Source organism: Amblyomma americanum, chromosome 3 (genome assembly GCF_052857255.1).
Source record: "Amblyomma americanum isolate KBUSLIRL-KWMA chromosome 3, ASM5285725v1, whole genome shotgun sequence".
Taxonomy (NCBI): Eukaryota; Metazoa; Arthropoda; class Arachnida; order Ixodida; family Ixodidae; genus Amblyomma; species Amblyomma americanum.
In genome coordinates, this window is record NC_135499.1 from 130,551,964 (window position 1) to 130,571,313 (window position 19,350).

The 19,350-nt window shown below is 44.9% G+C and overlaps 1 protein-coding gene across 2 annotated transcripts in view; it reads left to right on the plus strand.

Annotated features, from left to right (window-relative positions):
* The first annotated feature begins 7,738 nt into the window (after positions 1-7,738).
* Positions 7,739-19,350, plus strand: part of LOC144124927 (5-hydroxytryptamine receptor-like) — a 370,208-nt gene continuing 358,596 nt past the window's right edge. Inside the window, exon 1 of one of the 2 annotated variants that reach the window (XM_077657878.1) lies at positions 7,739-9,188. The gene's annotated coding sequence lies outside the window, so the exon portion shown is untranslated. The remainder of the gene's footprint in view (positions 9,189-19,350) is intronic. The other variant, XM_077657877.1, reaches the window with a different exon arrangement.

Consider the following 19,350-nt stretch of genomic DNA (forward strand, 5'->3'; position numbering starts at 1 on the left):
TGCTTTTGAGGTAGCTCCGATTTAAGTACACCTATGCGCTTTTATTAATGCAGGAACTCCTTTAACATCTCCGTTCGCGGATGCTATGAGGAGAAGAAAGCCGCGGTATTGCTTTAGCACTGCAAAGAGACACGCAGAGAGAGAGAGAGACAACTTTATCGCCACAGGTGTCGGGAATTAGAACAGGTGGGTCCTGTGGGGCCGCAGGGGGGGGGGGGGGGGGGGGGACGTCCGGGGCCCACGAAATCAGTGCAATTTGAGTGATGTTGTCTGACTGGGTGAGGAGTTGGTCGCAGCTTTGCAGCTCCGTCGAGCTTACAGTCTTGAAAAAGATTAAGTTATGATCAGAGGACAGACCTAGAAACACTATCGCGAAGCCCTGCGTCCGTCTTTACTTTATTACGCTTAGCGGTGCCAGCTGCAGGAGGTTACAACAAGAGCAAAAACATAGGAAGAGTACACCCAGGAAATCGAGCTTGGTCACATTTAGCGCTGCATGAAAGAGCAGGTAACAAAGAGGGGAAAGGAGCGTGAATTCTTGTAACGGTTTCGTCCAGCATCGGAGGACAGGACTGCAGTTTTTTACTTAGAAAAACCGCGCTCTGTGAACAGGGTCCACAACAGCGCTGGCAGGTGTGGCCTTGTAGCTAAATATTTGATTCACCTCGACGATAAAAAAGGAAAAGGAAACCGCCCAGTCTTCTGCTGCGTAGGCATCTACTGAGGAAATTCTGGCTCGGTGTTCGTGTGGAAATGGCTGCGTGTTTTCTCGCCGTGCAATCAACATCGAGATCATCATTCAGTGAGCTTCATCTTCTAAGTGTTGTTCGAGGTTGCAGGGGTGTGGGCAGTGTTACAGGACCTGAAAAAGAAATCGGCTCCAGGTCCTGATGGAGTCACCAACACCACTCTGAAGAACTTGGATGATAATTTTATCTCTTTTCTAACTGAGCTAATGAACAAGATTTGGGACGGGGAGGACTTACCCGAGCAATGGAAAGTCTCTAAATTAGTACTTATCCCGAAGCCAGGCAAAAGTCTTGATCTGGGCATCTCTCTGACATCTTGCGTGGGCAAGCTCATGAAGAAGGTGGTGCAGACAAGAATCTCGCGCTACATGGAGAGCGAGGGACTCTGGCCTGTTGAAATGGTAGGTTATAGACCGCGTCTTAGCGCACAGGACGTCATGCTAAGGCTTAAACGTGATATACTTGATGATGCCGACGGAACTAAAGGGGGCAGGGCAATCTTGGGGCTGGATCTTACAAAAGCCTTCGATAATGTTGAGCATAGAGCGGTCCTTGAAGGCCTCAGTGAGGCCGGAGTAGGCGTCAAGTGCTTTAATTATGTCAAAAGATTCTTAAGCAATCGAAAAACCACTATAAGCTTTGTAGGGCTCTCCTCAAAGCATATTGGGCTCGGCAATAAGGGGACCCCTCAAGGTTCAGTCCTGTCTCCAATGCTCTTCAATTTTGCCATGAGAGGACTGTCCCACAGGCTAAATAGAATTGAAGGGCTGAAACACAGCATTTATGCCGATGATACAACCATTTGGACAGCAGGGGGAACGAACGCTGACATCTCATACCGACTGCAGGCAGCGGCAGAGGTAGTTGAAAACTATGCTCTGGAGAGAGGACTTTCCTGCTCCCCTCAAAAATCTGAGATCTTCTCGCATAATACCAAAGACCAGATGAAGAAACAGACTCGCTTCCCTCACCTATACGGCCCGATAGAGGTTGTCGTTGGAGGTAGGTTAGTGCCTAGGGTTGACACTATAAGAGTCCTAGGATACTTTCTCCAGACGAACGGACGTAACACAACCACTATAAAGAAGTTTAGCACCTATGTCGCACAAGTTATAGGTATCTTTAGGCGGATCTCCCCCAGAAACAAAGGCCTGCGAGAGCACTGTCTCCTCAGATTAGTACAAGCATTCATAGTGAGTAGGATTGCATACGCGACTCCATTTCTGAATCTTAGTCAGCAAGAGGAGGACAAAATAGACAAGTTGATACGAAATGCATACAAAAGAGCTCTCGGCATCCCACCGAACTCCTCAACGGAGAAATTGCTTAGTATGGGAGTCACCAATACCTGTGCGGAGATCACCAGGGCAGTAAGAGAAGCGCAAATTTGGAGGCTTAGCTCCTCAATAGCAGGCAGGCAGATCCTCAATGACCTAGGGGAGACCGAGAGGAAACCCCCGTATACTGCAGAGCTAATCCCCTTAGACATACGGAAGCATCTCAAAATTGCCAATATACCTAAGAACATGCACCCGGAGCATGATAAAGAGAGGAGAAAACATAGAGCCCGAACAATAATGAACAATCTTGCCCGGGACCCGCCAGGTAACATAGCCTTCTGCGACGCCGCCTGTGGGTCCGATGGCGCCTCCGTCATTGCCGCCGTTGATGGGAATTGGGATAAAGTGACTGTAGCATCAATTAACACTCGTAATGCGTTAGTGGCAGAGGAGGCTGCTATTGCCCTAGCGTGCGTCAGTACCGAAGCCAAGGTCATCTTGTCTGACAGCAAGGTAGCTGTTCACAACTTTTGTAAGGGGCTGGTCTTCAGTCAAGCCTCCAAATTACTAAGAAGATACCGCTCAAGCAGAGAGGTCTCCCTCATATGGGTTCCTGCTCATGAGGGCATTCCGGGGAATGAGGCTGATCACAACCTCGCTCGAGAACTATACATCCGAGCTGCTCTGGAAGTGCCCCTGAGTCGGAATAAAGATCCTCTCATAACGTATAAAGAAACAACAGAAGCACCCAGACTGGATAGGAGAACACTCTCATTTCTGGATCGGTCACTCAATCCAAAGGAGTGCAGGGCCTGGAGGAGGCTTCAGGTCAACAGATTCTTTCCTTACTCCATGCTACATGATGAAGACACTGGGGAGCCTGAGCTCTGCAGTAGCTGCCGCAGAAGGGCTTCGCAAAATCACTTAATTAGGGAATGTCAGGATTCTCCTGGAGCTAAATCACAAAGCATCCCAGACCTTGCCACCTGGGAAGAGCTGATCCAGAGCCACGACCCGGATCAGCAAAGACTGATCATCCGACAAGCGGAGACAGCTTACTGCAAGACTCTCTCCGCGGTCTCCGGTGCTGAGAGCCGGCTGGGAGGCACCCCCTCCTAATTGCTGCGCCCCGACCGCGACACCCCACGATGTCGGAAATAAAGTTCATTCATTCATTCATTCATTCATTCATTCATTCATTCATTCATTCATTCATTCATTCATTCATTCATTCATTCATTCATTCATTCATTCATGTCTGAGGTCTTGATAAGCGCCTTCAGTGACAACTGCATTATAAGCGCTAAACTTTAAGATTGATTCTGTGCCGATTACGCTTCAACCGCAAGAGGGTATCCTAGGTGTGCTGTAGAATATCCCCATGCATCCCCTAAGCATTTCGAATGCCCAAAACTTTTTGTTCTGCAAACCAAATTTCTGCGAGTTAATACAAATGACTCATTTTACGCCCCAAATCGCCTTATGCGCATAGGATGCGAAATTATTCAAGTGATTACGCTGTGTGAATAAAGGTCTGCTTGTGATTATCAAAAGACAACTAAATGAAATCAGCTTGTAGCACACAACACACCCTACGCAATTAAAGACCACCAAAATTATTGCTACTCAGTTGTAGAGCGAACAACGGCTTTGATATATTGAAGTATATTCTACAGAAAGATTTAAACGCTAAGCTCCTCAGCAGCCTAACAACAATTGGTGGGGACGCTTAACCTACGCCTTAAGGGTATGCCACGATAGTGTAATGGGTTAATTCCCTTATATGGTCATTCTCCACTGGACATTCATAGATTCCTGGGAGTTCTCATACCCCGCCTGGCGCAGGGGTGCAGCGGTTCAAGAATACGCCACTGCCCTGTAATGGCAGATGCGTCCAGTGGTGGGAATTGCGGAGCCCAGGTTGCTTTTCGCGAGTGATAAATGATTAATTTAACTGCCTCTGCCACGGCGGACAGTTTTGCTCTCCATATGTTGAACAGGCTGTGATGAGGCTGCAAGGTTGCGTGACCTAGGTTGCCCGCCTGCCTCCCAAGTTGCTCTCTGGGGACCACCTGCCAGAGTCGCACTCGTGATTTTTCGCTCACAACGCCGAACGCGGAACGCCGACAAAACCGACACCGGCAACACCCACACCGGATATTCTGGACAACATCGCTTTAAAACACCTTTCTTTGTACTTTAGGAAGCTCTCATTGATTAGGTTGCTTCTGCGGCTAACTTTTGTAAATTAGTTACCACCTTCATATAACGGATGAACAGTTCTGTGTGTCGACGCCAACGTGGTCGACTTCGAAGGGAGACGAGGCTTGCGGAGTGGTCACTATATGAACGACTTTTTGTACGAAGAATTCTTATTACGCATTCATTCATTCATTCATTCATTCATTCATTCATTCATTCATTCATTCATTCATTCATTCATTCATTCATTCATTCATTCATTCATTCATTCATTCATTTTCCTTTGATATCCCATGATTATTCTTAGATAATCAGAACATACCCAGGATATACCTGGAACATATTAGACAACACAGAAAACAAAATGAACAAAGGCCGATAGGGATAGGGAGTCTTAGTCCGCTAGCCAACGTTTCAGCAAGAGGACGTGTCTTTGAGTTGTCTCAAAGAACTAAAAGAGAAGTCCTCTTGTCGAAACGTTGCCTAGCGGAATGAGTTTCCTCCAAGAGCATTATTTGGTTTTGTGTTGCACGAATGCAATTTTCCTGGCTTCTACTTAAGGTCATGGGCTCGGATCCCACTAGCAGCATGTTTTTTTTCTGCTTTCTTTTCAATCATCTTTAAGCGAAATATAATAGCACTAATAATGCCCAATTAATCAACACCACAAATTAAAAAAATATCACCTATGCTCGATGGTTTCGGCGACTGTTGACTTCCGTCGTGTGTCATAACGAGCATACGAAACTTAGCATTCCCTTGTCTGCTGAATATTCTAAAGAGGGACTCCAATCTGGCAGTCATAATGCCGTAGGTGTGCATAAGAGCGTTCTCGCACAGCCTCCGCCCTCACCGTTCGATCACGTTCCTACGTGGAACTGGTGGTAATGCAAAACATACTACGTCCGCCGCTATGAACGATGGTGGCACTGGGGAAAACACTCAAAAGTTCAATTACACTATACATAAATACCCTCGAAAGCAGAAGATTGAGCAGCTGTCGCCGTAGCTCAATTGGTAGAGCACCGGACGCGAAAATTCGGTGGCCGTGAGTTCAGATTCCACCGGCAACATACTTCTGCTTTCTAGGCTCTAAGCGATAAAATAATTCCACCGTTAATCTTCAATGAATCAACGCCACAAAATAAAAAAAAGCTATGCTCTTTCTCTATGTGTTTATTTTGCTCCTAATTCTATGCTCGTATGTGACCAACATTGGTTTCGGTGACTGTTAGCTTCCGTCGTATGTCATAACAAGCACCTCTTTCCATTCCCTTGTCTGCTAGGATTTGTCTAGACATCGACAGGACATCCCTGAGCAACGGATCAATAACAGAAAAATAGCGCTCACCTCATTATAACTGTTTCAAAAGCTGCACGTGAAAGCAGCAGCTGTCGCTCACTCTTATGTCCCGCTAAGGTGCATTCATTCCAGCGCGTCGGAGAAGCTCAACATCGAGGAATACCGCCTGGTGCGATAGCGCGAATGGCAAGTGAGTCATCAGTTTTCAAAAACCTGCTTGAGTTTTCAGCAATGAGGTTGCTTAAATCACCCTTTAAATGTATCTTTCATTTGTTTTAAACCAATGTCGCAAATTTCTGGCCGATATCTGGTTAGCCATAAACATCGGATGCCCCAGTGTTGCAAATTTCTGACCGATATGGAGATAGTCAGAGAGCACCGGAGGACGAGAAACGAAAGATTGTACATGAAACAGGCGTTGAATTACAGTTTGCCTATATATAGCAAGCTAAGGATGAGGTGGCTGCGGCGGCGTATGGTATCTAGTTTCGACGGTCTGAAAACCGAGATGCCGCCTAAATACCGTGTATCCGGAAAACGCAGGCTGGAGCTGAACTTTTTCTGAACTCAACCCTGAACACAACAGAAAGGCTGCGTGCTGTCCATGACGACGTTGTTTTCTGCACAAAAAAACGATACTATGTTCCATTTCTCGGAGTTTCACCGCATTATTTATGGCACGCCGGCATTGTCAGCGAAGTTAACATTGTTTTCTTTGCTTTCTACAGCTTATAACAAAAGAAAAAGGTTCTCCACGAGGAGGTGGAAATCCGCAAAGAAAGCAGGTCACCCATCTCGAGGGCCGTAACTGGGCTGAATGTAGCTTTTTTTTCCAAGCCGTGATTTCTTGCGCACTTCACTGTAGAACGCGAAAAATTTATGTTCTTTATCTTTACATTCAGACACGTAACCTCATTTTTTTTGAAGGTCTCCTTTTAACCCGTTCCGGTAACTGTATACCAAGTCCAAAGTGATACGACGATTTTGCTCTAATTCAATTGCGATTTGTTTTTTTGCCCTCCATAGCTAGCTCTAACGTCGGCACGCCTCAGCCGTGACCAGGATCTACCAGACTATGCGGCGAGCAAAAGCGCTGGTCTACAACTGCAGAAAAAGCCCCTTTATATGCCCCAGTTTCCGTCGCTGCTGAAATAATGGACACCCGACACATACCTGTGCTTCTTTTCATCGTATATTTCCAAAACTTCACTATACCTTGGCGTCGTCTTTCACTGCAGTGAAAAATACCTGGTGTATCATATTGGAGTTCGAGGCTGGAAACGATAAACAACGCACTGCGCCCTGAAAAGCTTGCAAGTTGTGGTGAAAAACTAGACGCCGACAACAATCTCTTTCCATAGCCTTGACTTTCAATTAAACTTTATTATTGACGTGAGCGCTGCTTTATACACAAAAATAAATCTAATAGACGAAAGCATTAAACCGCAACGGTAGCAAGGGTTTGGTTTCCAGGAAAGCAGTCACAAATAGAACTAGCTGAAACTTTGAGTCCATGAGTATGTGATGCAGCTTCGTGGTGTTCTTGTTGTTCATTCCTGTCCAGGCGCAAACTTTTTATTTTTCAATATGAAGCCGTGGACATAGCAATCTCCACCGTTTTCAAGTAGCAGTTCCTAAACACAGGCTTTATTAGCATTTTAATTAAAAGTGGGTTACCCAAAATTTACCGACATCTTGATTTCTTGGTACATTTTTACTTTGAAAGCAAATAATTATCATGGCCTTTTTTATCCCGAATGCAAGCATGGCATGATTGTCACCCTTTGACGAAACTTCTAAGCATCAAACCTTCGTATTTTTAACGCTATTATCTGACCGCACTGATTAACCGGATATTTAATAGAGCCCTGGCAGAGCCTGACTGCGAATCTGGGATGTTGCCCGCTAATCTACTCACTCACAGCATCAAACCTGTCCAACACCGCCCTGACGCTCAACCGTTGCCCAGCATACAAGCCCGGCGCAACCGTCTCTCCCCCCTCCTTGGGCCCCAACCCATCGCCGCACTGGGACCATAGCAGCGCGGCGCGGACTTTCCACTGGCTCCACGCCGTCTGTTCGGGGCGCACCGCGGGGTGCGCGCGCGGCGCTGGGTACGCTCCAACCACGTGACGACGGCTGAGGGACTCTCCCACCCTTTCTCCCGACCGGCGAGCATCGGGAGCGCGGGACCGCGAGAGGCCGGTCAGAAGCGCGAGCGCACCTAAACGAGGAGGCAGCAGAAGCGGCGGCACCATCAGCGGGAGCGGCGGCGGCCGTTTTCGACTGTCCTTCTTGACGAGTGCGCGCTGCACTTCCAAAGCTGGGCGCGCCCGCTCGCAGTGAGACTTGATGGAGCCCCGGTGGCACTGGTTACCCTTTGTCCCGCAAACCCCACCCGTTGTTGGCGAACTTCGACCGACCCAGGCCCGTAGATGCATAGAACAGCTCCTTCTCATCATCTCGCAGTTCTTCTTGCTGTGATGCGTCCTACTCTTCCGTGTCCCTTCTCGAAGAAACAAGACACTCGCGAAGAAGAAGAAGATTCTTCGTGAACGAAGACTTCTACGAAAAATCTACGAAAGGTGCTGACCGGTGCGGAAATCGGAGAACGCTTGCGAATTGGAGACGCATTTCAGGAGCGGACGAGAATTCGTCGATGTGCGCTGCGCGTCCTGCTGCTGGCTGCGAAGCTGATTTGAAAGTCACTTGAAGCAGTCTTCGGGTTGTGAAGCTACTCGTAACCGGAACCATCCCTTTCCGCTGACAGTCAAAGCTAAAACTAAATTTCTTCTAAGCTTCTTCATCTCCACGAGCTTAGAAATAGTAGCACCCGCGGAGGCTCAAGTGACTTAGAGAGGAAGCGGAAAAAATCGCTGTGGCTTGTCATCGTTAAACAACTTAAACTGGCATTAGCCGCTCTTGTCCTCCGGCTTTCGTGAAAGTCATGATTTTCGCCGCGTCTCGTTTCTATTTTTCGGAACAACGCTTTCCTTCTGCCCACATCTGGAGCCCAAACACTCCTGCCAGGTGTTCAGTTTGTTTACTGCGCCATAACCTTGCGCCAGGTGGGTCGCGCTCCGGTCCTTGCATGGCGTAGCGTCGCATTGTATCCATTCGCTGACCGCAATTTTTTCGGTGTCGAAACTGAATTCAATGGGTGCTAGATTTTCGTCTCGTTGCGACAGCGAGCGCTTCGCTGAGGAGACGGCTGTATTCTGATCACGATCCTGACTGTCAGTGCAGGGGAGACGAATGGGTGTGATAGGATGGCCTCGAGAGAGTGAGAGACGTGACTGAGACTGTGAGCACGCATTTTTTTTTCGCCCCACTAAAGTATTGTAGCTGTAGAAAAAAAAGCGACAATAACGCAGCGGCTTGTGGGCTGAAAACTGACTGACATACTGTCGACTGTCCCGCACTTGGCTGTGCGCGTGTGTGGACTTCGTGGCACGCCGAACACTGTGATTGTGGTGTCGGCCCTCTCGAAGATATTTTTCGCCCTTTGACGAGCGAGCTGCTGGACACGATTCGCGGCTGGATTTCTCTCCTTTACCCCACGAGCTTCAGCGGCGGAGATGCATCCCTGAAAAAAAGGACTGAAAAACTGAAAATTCACACTGAGAACCTCCGTTAGAAGACACAGAAGTGGAGGTAAGCGGATTTGACTAATATTTTTTTTTTCGCGACAAGAAACGGCGACAGAAAAGTCGCTGGAATGTACAATTGTAATAATTTTGTACTTAATGTTATCATTTTGTCAACGTTGAAGCAATCATATCTATAGTGCCCATTTGCGACAAAACCAGGCCGCGTCGTGAGATACTTAATCCGAGGGCTCCCCAAAAAAGCCTGTGGAAGCAACGAACCTGGCTATGAGCTGTCACAGAGGCGTTCACGGCGCAAATAAACGGCTGTTGAGAGCCTCACAAACCAAATGAAATTGAAATAAAAAGTTCCGTAAAAACGTACGAATCATAGCATGGCGGTTTTTTTGGGTGTCGCGCGGAAAAAATTTTCAAATTGAATACGACTTTTTTTTCTAACACATTGAGCACGTTTTTCTGTGCTGTAATGTTTTTTTTTGCCTCGAACAACAAGACAGTTAAGAATAATATTTTACCAGGCAGATCTAAAAAAAAAATGAGATAATTGAGTAGCAACCACACTAAAAAGTACTTTTACTCCTCTGCCTCATTTTTGATGCGCACGATAGATGCGTATTTTATTATATCTTTCTTGCTGCTGTTGAATTTGCGGCAGAAGTTCAGAAGCGTTCCAGTTTTACAACTTCGTTTTTTATTCATGGGTTACTGAAATGTAGAAAGGAAAATGCTTCCCTAAACCTGTGAGAAGTCAAAATGAGTGGCCTCCTGCCGCCTGTTTTCTCTGTTCAGGATGGTTTAAATCTAAACTCTGCATTCCTTTAAATGTTATCGAGATTCATCGTGATTAGTTTTAGTAAATTGCTCGTATCATTTGGATTGTTTGAAATTTAGCTACATACAACTAACCAATACATCTGAATCTGCTGTCTAGCATGCAATCCCACTTCGGCCTAAGAGGTAGATAAAGAGAGGGGGGATAGGCAGGGATGTTAACAGGAAAGGCTTCGGGTTGGCTACCCTGTACTGGGGAAGGGAATGAGGGGATTAAAGAGGGAAGAGAGAAGGAACGGGAAACACAGCCTAAATGCCTGCACACAAAGCAAGAGGCTCATGCTAGGTAGTGCCGTATTTGATGATTTTGTATTTTCCACTTAAACCTATTATACACGGAGGTTACGAGTAGAAGGCCCGTTGCAAGCTTCTGCTGAAAAGATGTCACGCTGTGCACTAACAGCGTAGTTTTACATTTAGAATGCTCTAGCTGCATGGCAGCAAAAACAGCCCCGACAAATTTTTAGGGCTCAGGAACATTCAATTTGCTACACAGGAGAAACTGCGGTGCCGTTACATCTTGGGTCGTGGTAGACTCTCTGACTTTTTGCAGCTACTCCGTATAATGAAGGCAGGTGTTAAAAAGTACAGCTTTTTCATTTTCGCAAAAGAAAAACGCAGCATATATAAATCAGTAATAGAAGTATATATATATATATATATATATATATATATATATATATATATATATATATATATATATATATATATATATATATATATATATATATATATATATAACTGCCCAACAAAGGAACGTGGTACAGATGGACTTGCACGGGATATTTCATTATTTGAACTTTGTCAGTCGGTTGATGGTAGTTAGTTAAAAACAGAGAACATGAAATGCAGCTATGCTTTCTCGTACAAGTGGCGTTTAATGGCTGGCACAAACAGCAGTTTCTTTAAAACCTACAACGCTGCGATGGCGTGAGAGGCGCTTATTAGTAATGCAAGCAAGAAAATGAGATTTCTTACTAATCTTACTAAATAAGGAAACGACTGTCCTGCGCGGTCAAACCGAAGCAAACTATTAGGTTTCAGATAACTTGTGGGTGTTTACACAGAAAAAATACTGCGCACACACAAAATACGGTTTTATTAAACTGCGCCTTATATTAGCCTGCATTAGCACTGCTGACAGCTTCTTTCGACAATATCGGTGATTATTACAGTACGCAAAAATTACGTTTGATGGAATCGCATGTTTCGTGAAATTGTTACAAGCATGAGAAGTATCAATGCTGCTTTCTGACACAAACATAATAGCCACATTCTGCGTCTCCTTTGGCCCCGATTTAATTATATAGTGCTATTGTAGTTCGCAATACCAAAATAAATATTACATAGCGTTAATTACACAAGTTTTTAATTATTGTAGGGTTAAAAAATAATTATACAATGTGAGGATGGCGACTGATAGTGGAACCAGCTGCTCTATGACAAAGAGGGCGGCAGTAATCTAGAAAATTCACTCATGAGCTGGAAAAACACTCAAGATAGAATAGCCAATCAGCACATACCGTACAGTGTATAAAATACAATACAAGGCTCTACACAACGCTCAACGCACCAGTAAACACAAATATTTAAGAGAAGCCACTGACACCCTCACCTGAATAGCCAACAGTGGAATCACAGCTGTCAGTCAAGCGTGACACACTGCAGTGAACAGAGTGATAAACAACACTTCTGCTTGCCTCGTTTTGAGATGCAACATAATTCTGTGTTATCCGACAGCATATGCCGATTATGAGTCCTGATGAATACCACAGTTTTGTTAGGTAGAAATGCATTTTACTGACTGCTTTTATATTATACACTAACGTACGCTTGACAGTATTATGATGAACAGGTCAAGAAGTCGACTAGCCGCCTCTTCTGCTTCGAAGTTTTGAGAATTACGGCAGCCTGACTACTCACCAGAAGGCTAGATTCTCTGCGCTTGAGAAGCCTTAGCCGTTTCTTTTCTGTTTCAGCTTTCAACGCAGTGTTTCTTCAGTGCTTATGTTGAGCTCATGTGTTTGACCGGTTTAAGCCACACTGGTGAATTGCACAGGATTGCCAAATTTCACAGGACTGCCAAACATAACCACCTGAACAACTGAGCCACTGATTTGCAGTGCGCCGTGGTTTATTCCATTTCTGGTCATCCGGGCTCTCAGAAGAAAGATGAGGAAATAGAACAACAGTTAATTCGAGAGTCACGCGTGTGCAGATCGATATAACAGGGGCACCACGCGAAGGTTCCGGCCCGGCGTTAACTGCTCATTGGCTCGTAAGGACCAAATTTTTTCCGTTTTAATTAAGTCTTCAACGAACACCTCTTTCTTACAGGCTATGACGGGCATATAGTATGTTGAGGCAGGATAACCGATGGTCACTGAGGGTAACTAAGTGGATTCCAAGGGAATTCGAACGTAGCAGGGGGCGGCAGAAAGTTAGGTGGGGGTACCAGATTAATAAGTTTGCGGAAATACGGACATGAACAAGGTTAAGTACAAGGTTAATTGAAGAGACATGTGAAAGGCCTTTTCTCTGCAGTGGGCCTAGTCAGATTGATGATATAGAGAAACCTGACTCGGCTGAAACGAACCGTGGCGCCGAATTGTCTACGCATTGGGCTGCGTACGGGAACTCCGTCCCGTTCCATCCGAGAAAAAACGACATCTTCAGTGAGAATATAACAGCAACTCATTATGTACATTCGCCACACATCTGGTCCTATATTTTCCGTCATTGAAAAACCATTGACCAAAGGGCCAGAATCTCTTTCACCAACATCCAAATATACCGAATGCTCTCTAGCTATGAGCCAATACGAGTGCTGCTGCGAGGTTAGTGACAAGTAGAGCAGAATGTATGCGGAATATCTGCTTGTTTTCATTTGCTCCATCCTGAAGCATCGACAGTTCAAGAAGCGGAGGCAAAAACACAAGGTAAGAAAACAATCGCATGAAAAAGAACATGATACGGGAAGCGTAGGATGAATCCACAGCGGCCGAACCAGTGCGGAGAGGGTAACGAACATTATTTATTTGGTAAGATGCTTTCAGTCCATTTTCTGCGATGAAAGTGCTGCTCGGATAAATTGCTGCAGCTGGCTGCAGTTCTGGAGGAGAAAGAAAAAGGACATAGGCTACATTTTGGTGTAAAAGCAGACTAGGATGACGGATTTGAAAAGTTGATAATGCTGGACCCGATATCAAGCTTCAGGTGCGTAAAAGACAAAACAATTAGCGAAGGTGGACCACTTCTCTGCAGCGCCCTTTTCATGAAGCAATTTCTCACACCCTGTGATAGAAGAATAGAAAATTAGAATAGTTTTATTTTAAAGAGTTCCAGTGTCTTTGTGCTGAATTTTGCATGAGTATTGGTGACCAGAACGCTGATTGTTATTATTAAGCGATTTATTTCTTTTCAAATAACTGTGAGCTTGCAGTAGGAACGTAATCGACTAAAATTGCGAAGTAGTGGCTAACATGCAAGACACGTTAATTACAGTTCTCCTTCATTATCGATAAGTCTAATGTATTTGGCTCAAGATAGTCAAGAACCGCTATGAAATAATGATACCTAACATCCTTAAGGAATAGTGTCCTGAGCGATAGGTGAAATTTTCTCTTTTTTTTTCTCGCGTAAGGTAGCTGAGCTGTATTTTTTTTTTATTAGGCGAAGTCAACCGTTTTTTTTTAGTAGATGGTAGCATCAGACGTGCAAAAACTCACTGCTGACGCGGCTAAGGTCATTTTTCCTGACTTGCAATTCAGCCATATGTTTAGTGCACAGTTTACGTGACTAAAAGAAATAAAAATAAACGCAGAGAACCAATCTTCATCCTGCTTGACGGCCGTCCTAATGGAAGGTATTTTTAGCATTACTGATACCTTAAAAGCCACACGATTTAGAGGCCGCAGACAGGTTCTTTTGAGATCAGCGCTTTCTTTTTCTTGTGTTTTTCTTCCTTTCTTTTTTCGTGGAGGTAATACCGCGCGGTATTGTTTCAAACACGCAGGTAACGAGTGCTTATAGTAAAAGAAACAGCAGTGATGGGTTACGGTTTATGTTCGTCCAATTTGACTGTACTTAACACTGCAAAAACATCGGGCTTACGGCAAAACAAAGCAAACTCTCTAAAAAACACACAAACAAAAACGAATTCTTGGAGGAACTGTCAAATTTTAACAATTTGAAATTTGATTTTCTTTAGGAGTTTCAGGACCAACACAGGAAACACTCGCACAAAGAAACGCGTCACACAGGCACACACAAAAAAAATGTTTTATGAAATGCAAGATTTCTTTAAGGCCTAATCGGCGACATTACATTCCATGTTTGCGCCATTCAGCAATTCGGCGCTGCCTGAAGCAGCGTCGTAAGCAGATTAAAACAAGTTCTCCGGACTTCCGTCTTAGCATGGCAGCTCGAGAACGTGGGCGGAAGCTTAACAGGCCGCGATGTTCAGCCTGGCTGCGTGGGTGATGCAAGCGCTAAAGCGCAAGTTAAAGAAGCGCGCCGGGGCGGCCGTGCTCGAAACACGATGCGCCACTCAAATGCTAACGTACGGGAAGACTTTACCTACCGCGTGACTTAAAAGATTTCTTTTTAAGCATCGTAAAAACAATGACGGCAGCCATTGATATTAGCGACTGAACAGTCGGATGAATGGCAGAGGGAGCGTTGGCGAAATGGAAAAAATAAATAAATAAGGGAGGAGATATACACGGAAAGAAAGAACAAAAGTTTGGATGCAAACGAAAGGTGGTGAGAAAGAAGAAAAGAAAGATTCAAAGCAAGAAAGAAAGAAGGAAAGAGAGAGAGAAAGATAGAAAGAGAGAGAGAGAGGATAGGAAGAAAGAAAAAAAGAAGGAAAGAGAGAAAGATAGAAAGAAAGAAAAAGAAAGAAAAGAAGAAAGGAAGAAAGGATAGAAAGGAAGAAAGAAAGAGAGAGAGAAAGATAGATGGAAGGAAAGAAAGAAAGAAAAAAAGGAAGGAAGAAAGAAAGAAAGGAAGGAAGGAAGAAAGAAGGGAAGAAATAAATAAATAAATAAATAAATAAACAAAGGAAAAAGCGATGGCCATTGAAATCGCACATCGCTTTAGTTAACAGTGGACCCAACGGCTTGAGGTACAGGTCAAGGCGATTATTTCATTTCCCAGCCTAGATAGAAAGCAAGAAGGTTCAAGATTGCTCTTAAGTAGCCCCTGGATCTGCAGCTGATTCCAGTTTCCTAACTGGGATACTAGGCAGGTTTCATATATGGCGCCCTGAAATCAAATGAGAATGCACATGGCTGCTGGCCCGCAGAACTGTTCGAACGGCCTTGATGGAATAGCGAAGACGCAGATTAATTGTGGACCACGTGAACATGAAATCCTTCTTGTTATTTGTTTTTAAATATCCTCCATAGTAAACGCAATAAAGAGGTCGGTAACTGCGCAAAAATACAAAGGGCTGTAACAAAATAGGAGTAAAGGTACTACAAAAAAATTTGTTATCTATAAATTGTTAGCTAATGTAATCTTGAATAAACGGTGATCAATAATTAGAGTTGAATAATGCATGAAGGTACTTTCGTTTTCCGGACGTCCGGGGTACAGAAGAATGGAAACATGTATCTTTCGGATTGTGGTCTTGATTCCCTGACGCTTTATGCGTACCTCCTAGAACCATGCCTTATTTTCGTGGGACAGAGTACAGGCAGGGCCACAATTCAACCAAACATGGCCAACATTCTTCGACAAAAAATGTGAATATTGAAAAATTGTAAGGTACTGCTATAGAAATATTGAACATAATGGTCCATTCTCCTGTGTTGTAGCAAAATCTTTCTCTTAAATTTTTTCTATCGCTGGCATGTAGCAAAACTAATGAGGAACGGCTTTGATGATAGCAAAAATGTTAATATGCGAAAAAATGCAAGCCTGTCGAAAGAAGATCTGTGGATATATTGAATGTTGTATTGAATTCTTAAAAAAAACGCATATGAAAAACTTGCGTTCATGAATTCTTCCCCTTTAAAAAATGGTTTGTTTCGGTTTATGGTGGCTAAACTTTCAAATGCGACATCAGTCTATGACGGACGCCGTAGTAAAGGGCCCCGCATAATTTTGACCACCTGGGGTTCTTTAACGTGCACTGACGTCGCACTGTACACGGGTCTCTAAAATTTCGCTTCCATCGAAATACGACCGGCACGACCGGCATCAAACCTACGTCGTTCGGGCCAGCAGCCGAGCTCCATAACCACTAAGGCACCGTGGCGGTTCGTTCAGAAATGCTTTTATCCAGAATTGTTTTTTGAACAGAATTCTTACCCGCCGCGGTGGCTCAGTGGTTAGAGCACTCGGCTACTGATCCGGAGTCCCCGGGCTCGAACCCGATCGCGGCGGCTGCGTTTCAATGGAGGCGAAACGCTAAGGCGCCTGTGTGCTGTGCGATGTCAGTGCCCGTTAAAGATCCCCAGGTGGTATAACTTATTCCGGAGCTCTCCACTACGGCACCTTCTTTCTTTCTTTCACTCCCTCTTTTATCTCTTCCCTTGCGGCGCGGTTCAGGTGTCCGCCGATATGTGAGACAGATACTGCGCCATTTCCTTTTTCTAAAAACCAATTTTGAACATAATTGTTAGGTATGAAGAGATCGGTGAAGAGAGCAGTCGCTTTTCTTGAGCGCTGACCCGGTCATGCCTATGTGATTTGATGCAGTATTTGGTCGTTTTCAGATTGTGTCCCGTGCTCGCAAGTAGAGCGTGTACCGCCTTATTCAACATCTGTTTGAAGACAAATTTGTTTCACTAATTAATTGCTCCTCATTAATGGGCGAAAAATGTTATATAAATATTTCTTCTGAATGTAGGAGCGCATGCATAAATGTTTGGTTTTGCTTTTTCTTCTGTTAATTTCTCCACCGTTGGTAAAAAATTAATGAAGTCCTCGAACCTTTGATGCCGTTTGAAGAAGGAAAACTTTTGTGTTTGCGCATGCGACAAACCACGGGATGCCGTTACAGTCGTTGCAGCTTTCGGTTTCCGCAGCTGAGCGAGCTGTCCTAAGTTTTACCTTCGTCTGCTATGCAGAGGACAGCATGGTCTCTCGCAAAAACAAGATCCATGTGGCTCAGTTTAGGCCCTGGGTGCGTTATAGGAGATGCGGTTCCTGATCTATCTCAGCATTCTCAACACATGCATACGGTGAAGGGTCGCTAATTTTTAGATCTATTTATTCAGCAGGGTTTTTTTATCACGCTTGTTCTTCCGGTCGGCGTTGTGGTTTAACCACAATACATCACCCCTGAAGGGGAGCCTGGAGTTGTCGGTGAAAAAGTGCCAGACAGAGGAGGGGGCCGTGTGCCAGTGACAGCTGCATATTTAACCTTACGAACGGCGAAAATCTAGCGCTCGACAAAAACACCGCGCCCACTTCTAAAAAGAACTAGGCCACAATTCCTCCTATGCTCGTTCTTTTCCAAGGACGGCGGAATATTTCTGCCGCAACCGTGGAGCACTGAGACGGTTGGATAACAAACTATTTGGAGATAAGATGCGAGGCGCTGACATTGCGCGATCCTTCACCGCATGATAACCCCCCCTCCCCCCCCCCCCCTCCTTTTTGTCCCCTTCGTGTGCCATAAACAACTTTGTTTTAAAAAATATATAGAGCTAGGCTGACATGCAAAGAACGTAAGCTAGAACTTTTTCTGCACAATGAAGAAAGATGCGTTAGTAGGGTAAGAATGGATCGTGGTCTGGGACGTTTTCAGAACTATTTTAACAAGCTTTCCTTTACAGTTCGCTTGTCTATCCAAGCGCAACGCTAGGGTGACTTACAGCGTCGTCCGTCTGTCCTTAAGAAATTTTATACGTCTTCTTTCACACTTTTTACTGCGCGTCTAACTGTGACGCAGCTTTTCATCTGCTGGCTCACAGAATCTCATTTCTCTATTTCTCTCTCGTTCTCTCTGTCAGTGTTGGTACATGCAGCGAGAAAAATATAGCCGAGAAAAGAAGAGTGCAGCCGGGAATTGAACTGTCTGCTCACAGAAAAGTTACACACAATATGGTTGGCACTAAGCGGCTTGAAAGTATTCTCCGTCGGTTCAACTTCGAGGCTGATGTCATCTGCGATAAGTCGACGCAAATAATCAGCCCTGTTAAGCCTTCAAGTCGTCACCGTGGTCGCCTCTATGGACAAACGTTACTGCGGTGATGTGATTTTGTTGTCTTCATCTGGTTAGGGGGGGGGGGGGGAATTTTTTTCCAGAAAAACAGCGAACAAAAAGAGCGTCACTTTGTTCGCTGTCTCAGTTCGCATAGCGGAGCAAGTGAATATATTATATAAAGACGTGGATGCAGACACAGTCGACTCTCTAATTTGTAATTGATTATATGATAAGCTGCTGCATACCGGTACATGCCCAAGCTTCCACCTTGTCTGATAATACCGCTCTTATCTTTTCTTCAGAGGAGAGAAAACGAAAGAGAGAAATTGGATACCTTGTATACGGAAAGAATAGTCGAAATTCTTTTGCTCTTCAACTGAAGAATATCTGGCTTGTCGAACACTGTTCCCTCCAACCTTGTTACCGCCCATTTCTAGAGTTCTTCACAAGCACTCCACACAAAGTGTCCGAAAGGTCCAAAAGACCTGAAATTTTCACGTCCATTAGCTTTCACAGCGCGTCACCGTTGCATATGCTTTTGGAAGATAAGCTAGAAAACCAAAATCGGACAGTTTAATGCACTTCTAGCAACAAGACGGCGCTCAACGGCTAACAGTTTCTTACAAATTGAACGAATTTATCACAATATAATCAAACGATGTTGAACTGTGCGCGCCTCAGCAGGGAGGCAATCCTTTGTAGGTCACGTGGGCTAGAAGCGCAAAAGCGACATAAGTGGCACGCCCTCTACAAACCTATTTCACCGCGCCGGAATAAATGAGGCGTGCCCAGACTGACGCCAGCGCGCACGAAAACATGACTCGCCGCGACGGTTCGTAGCGACCGAAAAAGATAAGAAAAAAAACAGTACGGAAAAGAAGAACCTAATATTTGCAGAGGGCGCTGCCACCACTCACGGATTGTTTACCGTGCCCTCCAAATGAGAGACACGTGGCAGCAGGGTCTTACTTCACTAGCTCTATATGACGCTTATTCTCCGTCGTCTGACTCACGAATGGCTACTGGCTCCACGGCCTTCAACGAAGGTCGCCCTTTTAGGAACAGACACCTAAATACATGAAGCACAGTCTTTTATGCTCGTTCTTTGTCCTTTTTTTGACGATGGTTCAACATTTTACGTTTCAGTACTAAACCAATGGGGATCGAAGCCTGCTCTAGAACCTGCTCATTACAAGCAGTTTTTCGCTTATAGCCG